The 13,812-nt window shown below is 37.4% G+C and overlaps 1 pseudogene; it reads left to right on the top strand.

The window, feature by feature from the left end:
• The first annotated feature begins 553 nt into the window (after window positions 1-553).
• Window positions 554-13,812, top strand: part of LOC149230116 (protein transport protein SEC23 F-like) — a 38,684-nt pseudogene continuing 25,425 nt past the window's right edge.

The raw sequence follows: 13,812 nt of genomic DNA, 5'->3' as shown, positions 1-13,812 counted from the left end.
GTGATTAGATCCATCTAGAAATTGGAATTAAGAGGTAATGGGATTGCAATTAGTTGGGCACAAAGATTTCGCTGAGATAATATTTTACTCATGAAGCAATATATTTGAATGTAAACACTTGGAATAAGGATTTGTGGGTATCCTTAGATGTAATGTGGGTGTTGAAGTGCCAATTTGAAGCAATCCTCTATGAAATATATCTTTAAGTGGTAATTTATATACTTTATGAGAATATATCTTTAAGTGGTAATTTCTATACTCTATGAGAATATATCTTGAAGTGGCAATGTGACTAAAGTTAGTATAAAATGTCATTATAGAAGTGATGTGCTTCTCTTCATGTGGGACTCCTCTAGATCATGACTAGGGAAATAACACTCTAAACAATACTTTGAAAATGTATTCGTTCATGCTATATTTTGGATGTTTGTTTTTCCTTGTAATTATAATAGCATATTGTGTATCTTTTGATTGCTTTTTATGGAGTCAGAACATGAAAAGGGATTTCTCCCATTGAAATAAAAAGAAAGTCAAAAGTGGATTCTTTGGTATGATGAATGTGGCAACATATATGGTACATAGAGATGAGGATCACGTTTCATATTTTAAGGCATCCAATGGGAGTGGTAGTGGGTTTAAATTTGGTAGTGGGTCAAGCAATAACAACAAGATGCATACTCCCAGTGGTCCAATGGTCAGGATCTCTCAATTAGATTTGCGAGAGGAGATGGATCTTGCAATAAAGTTTTTCTTTTTATTATTATAGCACACACTATTGTATATATCGATATATGTGGAGCTCTAGTTGAACAAGATTTCATTGGTTATGTATGTCTTGTTCATAGAAGTGTAGACAAATTTGGTAGTGGGTCAAGCAATAACAACAACATGCATACTCCCTATGGTCCAATGGTCACGATCTCTCAATTAGATTTGCAAGAGGAGATGGATCTTGCAATAAAGTTTTTCTTTTTATTATTATAGCACACACTATTGTATATATCGATATATGTGGAGCTCTAGTTGAACAAGCTTTCATTGGTTATGTACCTCTTGTTCATAGAAGTGTAGACCCACATTGTTGGTTAAGGATAAACTCCTACAACCTTCAAAATCAACATGTATTCTGTCAAAGTTAGTATTGTTTCATTGATGAAAACAATCAATATTTTTTCTTATGGATGAATGGATTGAGCACACTATTCCCACATCAATTTTGTGGTGTCATTAAAGAATGCATTGGGTTTCTTGAAAGTGATAGATGCTTTGGGTGCACAATATATGGGTGGATTGTTCGTTAAAGTTATTGAAGTGTTGACTTGTGTGAAAATTATCACAAATAATGCACTTGTTTGCAAGGTTGTTGACATAATTGTGGAAACTAAATACCCACAAGTATTTTGGACACCTTTCATTGTGCATTCTTTGAATTTATCACTTAAATCTATTACTTTTTATGTGACATGGATGGGAGAGTTAATTGATTATGCATGCCATATTCACAATTTCATACCAAACCATACCTGTGTGCTCATAATCTATAAAACCTTTGCAAATTTATCATTGCTAAAAAGTGTAGATGCTATTTGTTTTGGCCTCTTTCATCATTCTTATGTGGTTAAGGGAGGTTAGAACCACTCTTGTATCTGTGGCTATTTTGAATTATTGGGCTTTTTGGAGAAAGCACAATGTAAATGTTTCAAAGAAGATCATGGAGATAGTGTTGGATGATTGTTGGTGGTTGACAATTCATCTTATAGTTATGATCATGGATCCTATATTTCTTTGTTGTAGTTTGAAAATATAGACCCATGCCATATTGGGAGATGTTTATGAGGGTTGGGACTACCCTAGGGTTGGTGAGGACAATTATTTTTTAGAATGAGTGTCTTTAGAAGCAAACAATGACATAGATATTTCTCAACAATGTATGAGATATTCTTTAAAGTTGTATTATGAACATAACATTTATAATATTTAAAATTTGTAAATACTTATCTATTAGATCCCTAAGGTTGTTTCCATAGACAAGTCCTGCAGAGATAGCAATACCATTGTCCAACTTTCAAACACAACAAAATTTTAAACCCATCCTTGCAGAGGGAGAAATCCTACAACTCGATGTTGGACAATGAAAGACTTAAGAAAACATTGAGATGATGAATTCTTGTAAATTATTAATCCTTGTTATTAAGAAGAACATGTTCCAAGTGCATCATGGGTGGTGGATCATGAAGGTATTAATGCATCAATAAATAGGAACAAATATATTACTAAATGTCATTAGGAAAGGCCCATATCGTCAATAGATTATGCATTTGAATACTAATAAAACTAATGCAAAGGCATACCAGGTAAAAGAATACTCATCTTCTAATGATGGTTTTGGAAATTAAGGTGGGGAATTTGTTTTTCTACCCAACCGTAGACAAGTTGTAGCTAGATTCACTTCTAGTTGTCACCCCGATCCAGATTCTAGAGCATGAGTGAGGGGTCATGCTTATGGGATTAAACCACATAACTAGATATAAGAGAGGCTCCAGGGGACTATTCAACTCTCATTCATTACCAATTTCCTTTCCTTAATTTCTCCTCGATCCTCCTACACTATTGCGCTACTCTCCCCTTCTTGACATTACATACATGCATACATGGATCATCATTTTCTATTGGAGGCATGTTTTTGAATGTTGGTTCAGTTTTGAATGATTTCTTTCCTATGTATGATACATTCAAAAGCTTCATCCTTTTTTTATCGAAATCCTTCCCCCTCTTATTCCTTGTAATGTTGTTCCACCTGACCCTTTTTCACTTGATTTTTTTGTTTGTTTTCTTTGTCATCCTTGGTATGCCTGCTAAAATATTGCATCCCAATCACTAATGTGCCACATCGTACCGTTTCCCTTACTTTCCATCTTCAAAATCCATGGCTTCCCCCAAACAAGTCAACATCCCAAGTAGTCATCCCCCTCCCCCTCCGCTCTAGAAATAAAAACATGGCCTTTTCAAGAAAAACAATTTGAATGGCTTACAAAATATTCCTAAGGTTAAAATACTTTGTTGAATTTGTAGATCAGACAAATTTTTTAGCAATTATCCCATATTCCTTTCTTTATTTTTTTTTTGCGCGTGGTTCACGGACACCTTCTGTCAACAGGTAGCGCTACGTCCACTGGAAAAATATGGGCTAACGCCCCTTGGCCTACTGCAAGACCTGGCCCCAAGAGCTTTCGGGAGTTGATCCTGTGACCTCCCATCTTGCAAGGCCCCGACTTGACTGATTGAGCTAACCCTTGGGGCTCCCATATTCCTTTCTTTCATCATAGCCTAAACCTATATATAAACACAAGTTTCCATAGTTATTCATGTTAGATATTGCTTTTGTATTTAGACTGTGGGTGAGAAAAAGCAGAGTCTGATGTTACAGGTGAACACTCCATTCATTTCCTTTTTAACTTCAATTCCCTTGATGATCGGTGGAGTGTCCACCTGAAACATTAGACACCACTTTCTCTCACTCTAAATGTAGATTGTCTAAACCTTCTACATTTTTTCCTTTTCTTTCGACATATTCTTTGATGAGTTTTTCTCAAAATACAACCTAAAATTGTTCGACTAACAGATTTAATTTGTTAAATTTGTAAAGGCTGAGTGCCCCAGGCATTTTTCAGGACTTTGAATACATTTATCTTTTCAATAAGGCATTCTAAACAATGAAAAATAACAACCTCACCAAGAATTTATTGCCAGTGTTCAATGAAAAGGGCAAAAATGTAGAACAATAACACTTCACCCACTCCTTCTGGTTCATACAGATGGTCTATTTAGACAAACATTTCTTTGAGAAATCTAAAACCTATACCAACTTTTTTACAGATCCATTGGAACAAACCGTTGTTTCATTCACTCCTTTGTATGCCTAAAATGTTGATGTTTCGTATTTGATAAAACATCAGGTAGTAGGTTCGACAGGTCTCTGAATTATCCTTCCAATTTAATAAATTTCTTGAATTGCTTTCTTCTTTGAATTTGTGATTGTTATATTTAAATTTGGGTCAATCTTTCCAAGTTTTACAATCACTAGATTGTTCAATTTGAGTTTTCTATACGACATTTTTCTTGAACTAGATTTGTGATGTTGTTTGTTTCTCGAACATAAGGTTTTATTTTGATTTAGACTTTTCTAATACTTTTAGGATAACAATAACTTTCATAGATAGGATAAGTGTTATCTTGACAAAATGGGAATCTTTGCAGACTAGCTTTTCAACGTGGAAGATCTATTCAGGAGGGCGTTTCTCCATCATTGTTTTCTGAAATATTTCTTTACCTAATAACACAGGCTTTCTAAAATGGTCTTCAACTTTTTGCCATTGCACTTACAACAAAATGTATTCTATAAGAGCTGCAGTCTAAACCTATATTTTCTTGAATAGACCTTGCAATTGTAGCAAAGCGCAGATAAAGATGCAACTCTAATGCGTTTGGAAGAAAGTTGGCTCATGCTTCTAAGAAGGCTCAGAGAACATCTTGGTAGGGAATTAATTGTTATCCAAGAAGTTATAGAATTTGCTAGTGACAGATATGAGGAAGAGGATATACATTCAAACCATTGTGCTCACCAAAATTCTTCAACTAGAGAAGTAAATAAAACAGTATGTTGTACTAAAATGACAAAACCAATGAAAATAGTAAAAACTTACAAAACAAATGCCAAAATGGCCTTACTTGTTTTCTTAATTTTAGTATCCAATTATTGAAGAATTCAAAGCCACTTCATAGAATGGACAGTGTAGTAGCAAAGCTTTCACTACTAGTTGTGAGCATGCTCACAATGCTTCAATTACGGCAAACAACACTACTATTGAAGAATCTAGGGAAATTAGGTGTAGTGTGATTCTTCTTGAATTGATAACAATTTGTGGAGTTTTTTTACTTTTCTTGTTAGCTTACTCTTCTTCTTCTTATTAATGCATGTGTGTGTACTTCATTAAACTTCTATCAAAACATAATAATAATAACACAAGATGTTGGCTCTCTGCCAGGGCCAAAACCTCTCTTCTCTTGAGAGGAAAACCCTTTAGTAAGTTTCTCTTATTGAAGCTTCTTATTGAGCAATGACAAACCCTAGACTCTTGACAAGAATATCCTCTAAGCATAAGTCAAATCCTTCCTTATTCTTGTACTTCGTTTCCCAGCACTTCGTCCTCCTTCCTTCTTCTACTAGAGATAGACCTTATTTATGTGAGTTCTAGAAGAGATACTTGTCTTTTATACTTAGTGAGATCCTTCAACTATGGAGACACCTTCCCTTTTCTTGACTAACTGAGTTTTTTCTTGATTTGTAGTTGTAGGCTTGATGTGACATCATAAGAACCCTAGTTTCTCACACATGTGGGTGGTTTCCTTGAGTATTTAACTTCTTTTATCTTCGATTGGGAGAGGCTCTTCTTCGCTCTAGTGGGAGGCCTTATAGGCCTAAGTTACTAGCTGAAAAAATGAGATATATGTGACTGATATGTTGTTATTTTTATGATTGTAGAGGCCTTTTTTTCTTGCACATGTGATTGTGTTTAACCCTTAGAACAAATCCTTAAACTTCAGCCATGTCTTCTCCTTATTCGCTGCACTAGAGGCTCCTTGTACTCGGCTTCTTTCACCCTTTTCTTGACTTCTCTTGCACGCTGATTTTAGAGGTGAGTTGCTTGTCATTGGTGGAGTGGACAACCTCTATATATAGAGGATTGTCCCTCCTTTAGGCCGACTTGTCTATTTCTTCATCATTTTGCTACTTGAAGGATGTCGTTGCAAGGAGGAGACTTTGCCCTTTCTTGGAGGTATTCCTTTTGACTCTAATACCATTATATACATGGTGTAACATGCCCTTAAGGTCTTCAACATTTTATTTTTGACTCCTGACTCGCCTATAGCACTTAACATGTGCTAGACCTATTTCAATGAGCAAGAAAATCATTGACATATATTATAAAAATAATGTTTCTTTTCTTGAATAAGTACAAATTTAAAAAGTAAATTTATGAAGAACAAACCTAGTTACATTCCCTTCAACAACTACGATCCCTAAAAGGAAGTGGTAGCAACAAAAGTTAAAGGGTTGGGAAGAACACTAACCATTTGGAAAGGAAAGAAGGACATACCAACATTCAAGATAATTTTCCAAAACATTCAAAAGGTGAAAAGACAACATGCATTACAGTTCCCCTTATTTGTTGTGACTAATCAATCAATAGCTGCAGTCACGACCTTAGTACTTGTCAAGGGGTTTTGTACTCTAAATTTTTTATCCTTGTTACTTGGTAGAATGGCTTTCATTCACATTGTAGCTGGGAGCCTTTTGAAGGAAAGGGAGATTCATATTTAGTGTGGTTTTTGTTTTTTCAAAAACAAAAGTTTTGCAGAATTCCTGCATAGACTATGAAGTGTGTGGTATATGAATTAAGTAGATAGTTCTTCTTAATAGGGAAAATTTATAAACTAGTGTAGTCTAGTATTTGAAGATGCCTCATACAGTTTGTTGAAGGAGGTTGTCAGCGACTATGATCTTTTACTGGCTAATTGACTACTCTTGTATATCCACAAGTTTTGCAGAATCACTCCAGGTTTGGTTTTCTCTTTTAATCACTGATTCATTACCCCTTCACATTCCAAAGGTTTGTGGAATTGGGCCTTGCATTTTGTGAGAAAGAATGAGAAGATCACAGAGTATTTTCTTATTTCACTCTTTGCAGAATATCTACAAAAAATTAATTTCTACTTATGAATCATACTTTTTTAAAATTAAATTCTACTTATTGTCATAATTTATGAGTTTTCACCGATCCAGAAATAGAGAATGAATAAATAGAATGGAATCTTATTGATCGTGACATCGTCGTCGGGGCTTTGGAGCATATTTTCTATCCCCTTGAGGATAAGTGAGGTGCGGAGGATTCTCACAGCAACCCTGCTGGTGGCCGCAATAATGGCCTTCATCTAAGTCTCTCATTCAGGTCTTCTTCTCTTACTAGTTTATTTTGGTAAATGACCTCCTGAAATCATCAAATGTCAATGTCATCCCTGAAAATAGTAACAAATGCATCACAGAGATTAAAGTTGAAACAAACAAGCATGGATGCAAAAAATAGTGTATTTTGAATCAGATACCTGAGGTGCGTGTACTCCTCTCTGATTGGAAAACTGAAAATGGGGTGGAATTGCAGTGAAGTTAAAAATGGAACCAACCTTGGCGCTATCAATGGACTGAAGATCTGATGGTGGGTCTCAATATCGGGTCTGCAACTAGTAAACGACTAAGTCGCAAGTCTCTTCAATCTCATTTTTTCGCTTGCCCTGTCAAAAGTGAAAAGTGTTCTGAACAATATACAAAGATTTGGGTTGGGAAGAGAAAAGAGTTTTGAACAATATATGAAGATTTGGGTTGGGACGAGTTTTTCAAATCAAAATTAACACTAAACTTTTTTAAAAATTCTTATAAAAAATAAAACAATAAATACAATATTTTATTTCCACTTATATATTAAGTTTTTAGTTGTATTTGAAAAAATAACACCCTATTGCATGTTTTTAAGTTGTGTTTGAAAGCATTTCTTGTATATTTATCATAATAATAATAAAATCTAATTTTAAGATTACTTATTTTATGCAATGATTTTGTTGTTAAAGTTTGTGGAGGTATGCATGTTGTACTTTTGGAATTTTAATATGAAAGTACTCTTAACTTGGTTGTATTGAAAACATTTAAGTTTTCTTGCATATTAGGTGGGTGCCAACAAAAGAGAGTATATAGTAAGTGGGTTTAATAGTTAAAAAGTGTTAGTCTCTTAAAAGTCATATGAAAAATTTGGAAGGAGTAGGGTATGTACCCTTCTTTAGGTTAAATATATTCAAATTATTGTGTGAATGGGGTTTTAAGACCCTATGTTTTCATCTTGAGAAAATGGAGTCCTCTCCTAGTCACTCTCATAGTTTAGGTTGCCATAAGAAAAATAGGTGCTTTGCCTTAAGATGTGAACATTTCATTTTAGGTAGTGTGATAATGTGGTTTCAGCGAGGCATTAAAAGATGGAACACACATGCACATTTATGATGCTAGTGTTATGTTTTTCTTGAGGCATGAGTGCACGTCTAAGAAGACTCTAACAAGGGTTGAAGAGGTGGAATACTTAGAGAGGTTGGGGGATTGTAGTCTCACTTAGAGGTGTAGACAAGCAAGTTAAGCACCATGAGAAGTTTTGAAGCAAACTTAAGATATTTGATGAGTTGCATGAAGGAAACTTGGTAGTGGTACTAATTGAAATTTCCTTGATCGAAGTTGATACTCTCTCCTTGGCACTACCACTTTGTAAGACGAAGAAGAAATGTGAAATATATGTGCAACCCACTAAAGAAGTTGGAAAGGTTGTTGCAACTTATATAGGTGGTTTTCTCATGTTTCAAAAGGAGCTATTGGAACTTGGAAGGTGACCATTGGAGTAGATTTGTCAGCGAGTGTCAAGGAGGTCCAAGGATATGATAAGGAGCGAATTACACAAACCTAACAAATAGTTCATATTGGGTTTAAAGGATATTACTGTTTTGGGGCATCTAAAGTTGAAGGTGCAATATTTTATGGAGGTGTAATCTAAGCGCTTGAGTTGGCTTAACCATTTGGCATTGTAAGATGTGTTATGCCCTAGTTTTGAGGAAATAATTCGAATGGTCTCAGAGTAGGATGGATTGTACAATGGACTTAGGTCCACTTGCATGGGTTGATGTGTAAAGGTGCCCGATGAGTTAAGGAAAATGATTCCAATGCTTACCTATATAAAGCATTTATGCTATAAGATTAATGATCTTTTGTTGGAGAATGGAAAAGGAAGATAAGAAAGGAGAGGCACTCAGTTTTGTTGTAAATCAATCAAAAGGAAGGAAAAATTGTCTCCTATTAGTAAGATTTTTCAAGTTTCCTCTTCAATAGGACTAAATTTTAGTTGGAGTTAGGGAGTTTGCCTCAAAATCATTGGTTGGGTACTCGAGAAATCCAAGACCTGACATATTCAAGCTAATCCATTAGATAGATTCGCTTGGGCAAAGGTTGCAAAGGATAAGGTCTATGAAAAATCAGCAACCTAATTCCTATTGCAGCAACTAGAAATAATTCTCCTAATTGTTAAATTAATTCTTAACAATTTATTTACTGTGTGCTACAACAAATATTGAATCTATCACAATGAAACCTACACAAATAAAATTGTGAAAGAAATAAACACTAGAAGAAATACTAGCACACACACATAAAATGACACAATTATTTTTGGACCAATGTCCCCGGAAAAACCCAACTTGGGAAAACTGGTGTAGCAACTGAGGGTTTTACTATTATGCAATAGTGAAATAATATGAGTATAGCTGGATGCCGAAACTGGAAATCCTACAAAGAAAAACTGGCAAGAAAATTCTAGTGAGGAATTTCCTCACTCCACAAGCAAATCCAGTTGCTGACCTCAGCTCAAGTTGAGCCATCCAAACTGGCTCTACGCAGCTACTGTGTCACCCTAGTGTAGTTACTTACGCATTAAGCTTGAACGAACTTATCCTCAAGCCATCTAGTCTGCTACTATCTGGGAAAAAGTCTTTCCTGGCCTCTAAAACCTCTGCCCATCTTATTATTATTATTATTATTATTATTATTATTATTATTATTATTATTATTATTATTGTCAAAAATTGTAAATATTGGGTTATCTTGAAGTTCAAGGCCTTGAAGTGGTTGCATCAACCTATAAATAGTTAAAGGAACTATGTGTTTTTTAATTAGAGCCCTTTTGGTCAAGGATTTGCAAAAGAGAAATGCCTTATGGTTATTTTTAAGGGGCTAGCCTAGGCTCACCTATGTAATAACTTATTTTGTCAAATGACAAATGCAACTTTGGTTATTGTTGTAAGAATAGGACTTGAAGGAGGCAAGCCTATGGTTAGAATAAGGGACTGGACAAAGTAGCTTTAGGCAAAGGGAGACTTTAATTTGGGCACAACATTGTTCTGTCAATGACTTGGTTGGGTTGCCAAGTCGCAAAAAAAGTAAGGGTATCCATGAGGACATCACCACTAGGGAGTACTAAGGTGTGCCAGGGAATGTCAGGAAGTACTAACACATGCTAGAAATTTCCAAGGCATGATAGGCATTCCAGGACAAGACAAGTGATAAGGCATACCAAGATGTTTCAGGTGCCAAGGTGTGGCACGAACACATGCTAGGGAGTGTGAGGGCCAAGTTCCAAGGAAACACAAGGGAGCACTAGTTTTAAATGCATGGAAATGAAGTGTCAGCAAGTTCCATGTGTGTTAAGGAGGGAGTGGCAAGGTATGTTAGGCAATGCCAAGACATGCTAGAGTGCTAGGGAAGCATACCAGGATTTTTCAAGTGACAAGGTGTGCCAATGCATTCTAAGGAGTGTTAGGGAGTGCCAGGGAAACACAAGGGAGCACTAGGTCAAAATGCATGGAAATGAATGAATAAGAGTGTGTGACGGGGAGTGTCAGCAAGTTCCAGGTGTATTAAGGAGGGAGTGACATGGTATGCTAGGCAGCGTTAAGTCATGCTTGGGTGCTAGGGCGACATGCGTCCAAGATGTGCCAGGTGCCAGGGTGTGCCAACATGTGCTAGGAAGTGTTAGGGAGTGCCAGGGAAACACAAGGGAGTACTAGGTCAAAATACATGGAAGTGAATGAATAAGAGTGTGTGACAAGGAGTGTCTATGAGCTTTAGGTGTGTTAAGGAGGGAGTGACATGGTATGTTAGGTAGCGCTAAGTCATGTTAGAGTACTAGGGTGACATGTGACCAAGATGTGCTAGGTTCCAGGGTGTGCCAACATATGCTAGGAAGTTTTAGGGATTTCCACAGAAACACAAGGGAGCACTAGGTCAAATTAATGCATGCAAATGAATGAATAAGAGTTTGTGACAGGAAGTGTCAGTGAGTTCCAGGTGTGCTAAGGAGGGAGTGACAAGGTATGTTAGGTAGTGTTAAGGCATGCTAGATCCTAAAGAAACATGTCAAGTTGTTCCAAGTGCTAGGGTGTGCCAATGCATACTAGGGAGTGTTATGGAGTGCTAGGGAAACACAAGGGAGCAGTAGTTTCAAATGCATGGAAATGAATGAATAAGAGTGCGTGACAAGGATTGTCAGTGAGTTATATGTGTGTTAAGGAGGGAGTGACAAGGTATGCTAGGTAGTGTCAAGGAATGCTAGAGTGCCAGGACGACATGCCAAGATGTGCTAATGTCAAGGTGTGCCAATGTGTGCCAGGGAGTGTTAGGGAGTGCCGCAGAAACACAAGGGATAACTAGTTCAAAATGCATGGAAATGAATGGATAAGAGTGTGTGATAGGGATTATCAGCGAGTTCCAAGTGTGCTAAGGAGGGAGTGACAAAGTTATATGTTAGGCAGTGCCAAGGCATGCTAGAGTGTGAGGGCATGTTAGGGAGTGCTAGGGTGTGCTAGGGAGTGCCAAAGCATGACAAGGAATGTAGGGGATGCTAACACACCCCACATAGTCCCAAGGGATTTTTAGACGTGCCAGGTATTATGGCGTGTCAAGATGTAAACTATGTTTCTTAGTTGTTTTATGGCTACAGTTGAACGTGAGCCTTGACTTGGTAACTCGTTAAGTGGGATGAGTTAAGATTGGACATGAGTAGCCTAAGATGAGTTATATGTAGTTCTTAGGTGAACAAGGCACAATATAGCTATAGTAATTGTAACTTGGTCAAGTTGTTCTAGTCGAGGCATGACTTGGTTGGGTTCATAAGTCTCAAAAACAGTAATGGTAGTTGTGAGGGCATGATAGCTAAGGAGTATTAGGGCATGTCAAGGAATGAAAAAGTGTGTTAACACTTGCCTAATAGTGTCAATGCATGTTGAGGAGTGTTATGGAGTTTCAGGGGAACACAAGGGAGAACTAGGTCAAAATGCTTGGAAATGAATGAATAAGAGTGTGTGCCAAGCACTGTTAGCGAATTCTAGGTGATCGAAGGATGAAGTGTTTTAGGAGAAGCTCAGAATAGGACTTGCAGGAGGCAAGCCTATGGTTGTGATAAGGCATGGAAAAAGCAATTTTAGAGAAAGGGAGACTTTGGGTTGGGCATAAAATTGTTTTTCCAATGACTTGGTTAGGTTCCAAAGTCGCAAAAAAAGTAAGGTTATCTATGAGGGAATGCCAAGGTGTTCCAGGGAATGTCAAGAAGTACTAACACATGCTAGACAATTCCAAGGCATGTTAGGCATGCCAAGACATGCCAAGTGATAAGGCATGAAAATATGTGTAAGGTGCTAGGGTATGCCTCCAACGCATTCTAGGGTGTGTTAGGGCCAAGTGTCAGGGAAACACAAGAGAGCACTAGTTTCAAATGCATCAACATGAATGAATAAGAGTGTGACGGGGAGTGTCGGCGAGTTCTAGGTGTGCAAGGTGTTATGGAGTGCTAGGATGTGCTGGGAAGTGCCAAAGCATGCTAAGGACTGCAGGGGATGCTAAAATGTGCCACATAGTGCCAAGGGATTGTTAGACGTGTCAGGTGTTATGGCATGTCAAGATGTAAACTATGTTGCTTAGTTGTGTTATGACCATGTTTGGTTGTGAGCTTTGTCTTTGAACTTGTTAAGTTGTATGATTTGAGATTCGACATGAGTAGGCTAACATGAGTTATATGAAGTTCTTAGGTGAACAAGGAATAGTCTAGTTGTAGTAACTGTAACTTGATTAAGTTATTGTAGTCAAGGAAGGATTTGGTTGGGTTCCCAAGTTGCAAAAAAAGTAAGGGTAGTTATGAGGGCATGATAGATAAGGAGAGCTAGGGATTGCCAAAGAATGAAAAGGCGTGTTAAAAAATTCCAGTTAGTGTCAATGCATGTCAAGGAGTGTTGGGGAACGTCAAGGCATCATAAGGGAGAACTAGGTCAAAATGTATGGAAATGAACGAATAAGAGTGTGTGCCATGGAGTGTTAGTGAATTCTAGGTGTCCCAAGGACGAAGTGTGTTAGGAGAATTTTAGAATAGGACTTGTAGGAGGAAAGCCTATGATTGCGTTAAGGGGATGGAGAAAGTAGTTTTAGAAAAAAGGTAGACTTTAGGCTAGGCACAACACTATTTTTTCAATGACTTGGTTAGGTTCCCAAGTTGCAAAAAAAGTAATTCTATCTATAAGGGAATGACAACTAGAGAGTGTCAAGGTGTGCAAGGGAATGCCAAGAATTGCTAACACATGTTAGACAATTACAAGGCATGTTAGGCATGCCAAGACATGCCAAGTGCTAAGGCATGACAAGATGTGCCAGGTGCTAGGGTGTGGTGCCAACACATGCTAGGGAGTGTTTGGGAGTTTCAAGGAAACAAAAGGGAACACTAGTTTCAATTGCATGGAAATGAATGAATAAGAGTGTGTGATAGAGAGTGTTAGCGAGTTCCATGTTTAATGAGGAGGGAGTCACAAGATATGTTAGGAAATGTTACGACATGCTAGAGTGCTAGGGAAGCATGCCAAGATGTACCAAGTGCCAAGGCGTACCAATGTGTGCTAAGGAGTGTTAGTGAGTGCTAGGGAAACTCAAGGGAGCACTAGGTCAAAACGCATGGAAATGAATGCATAAGAGTGTGTGATACGGAGTGTCAATAAGTTCCAGGTGTGCTAAGGAGGGAGTGACATGGTATGCTAGGCAGTGCTAAGGCATGTTAGAGTGTCAAGGCAGCATGCGGCCAAAATGTGCTAGGTGCTAGGTTGTGCCAACACATGCTAAGAATTGTTAGGGAG

Source organism: Pinus tabuliformis, chromosome J (genome assembly GCF_031772625.1).
Source record: "Pinus tabuliformis cultivar Carrire ecotype Pingquan chromosome J, CPIR1, whole genome shotgun sequence".
NCBI lineage: Eukaryota > Viridiplantae > Streptophyta > Pinopsida > Pinales > Pinaceae > Pinus > Pinus tabuliformis.
This window is presented reverse-complemented; position numbering and strand designations above follow the sequence as displayed.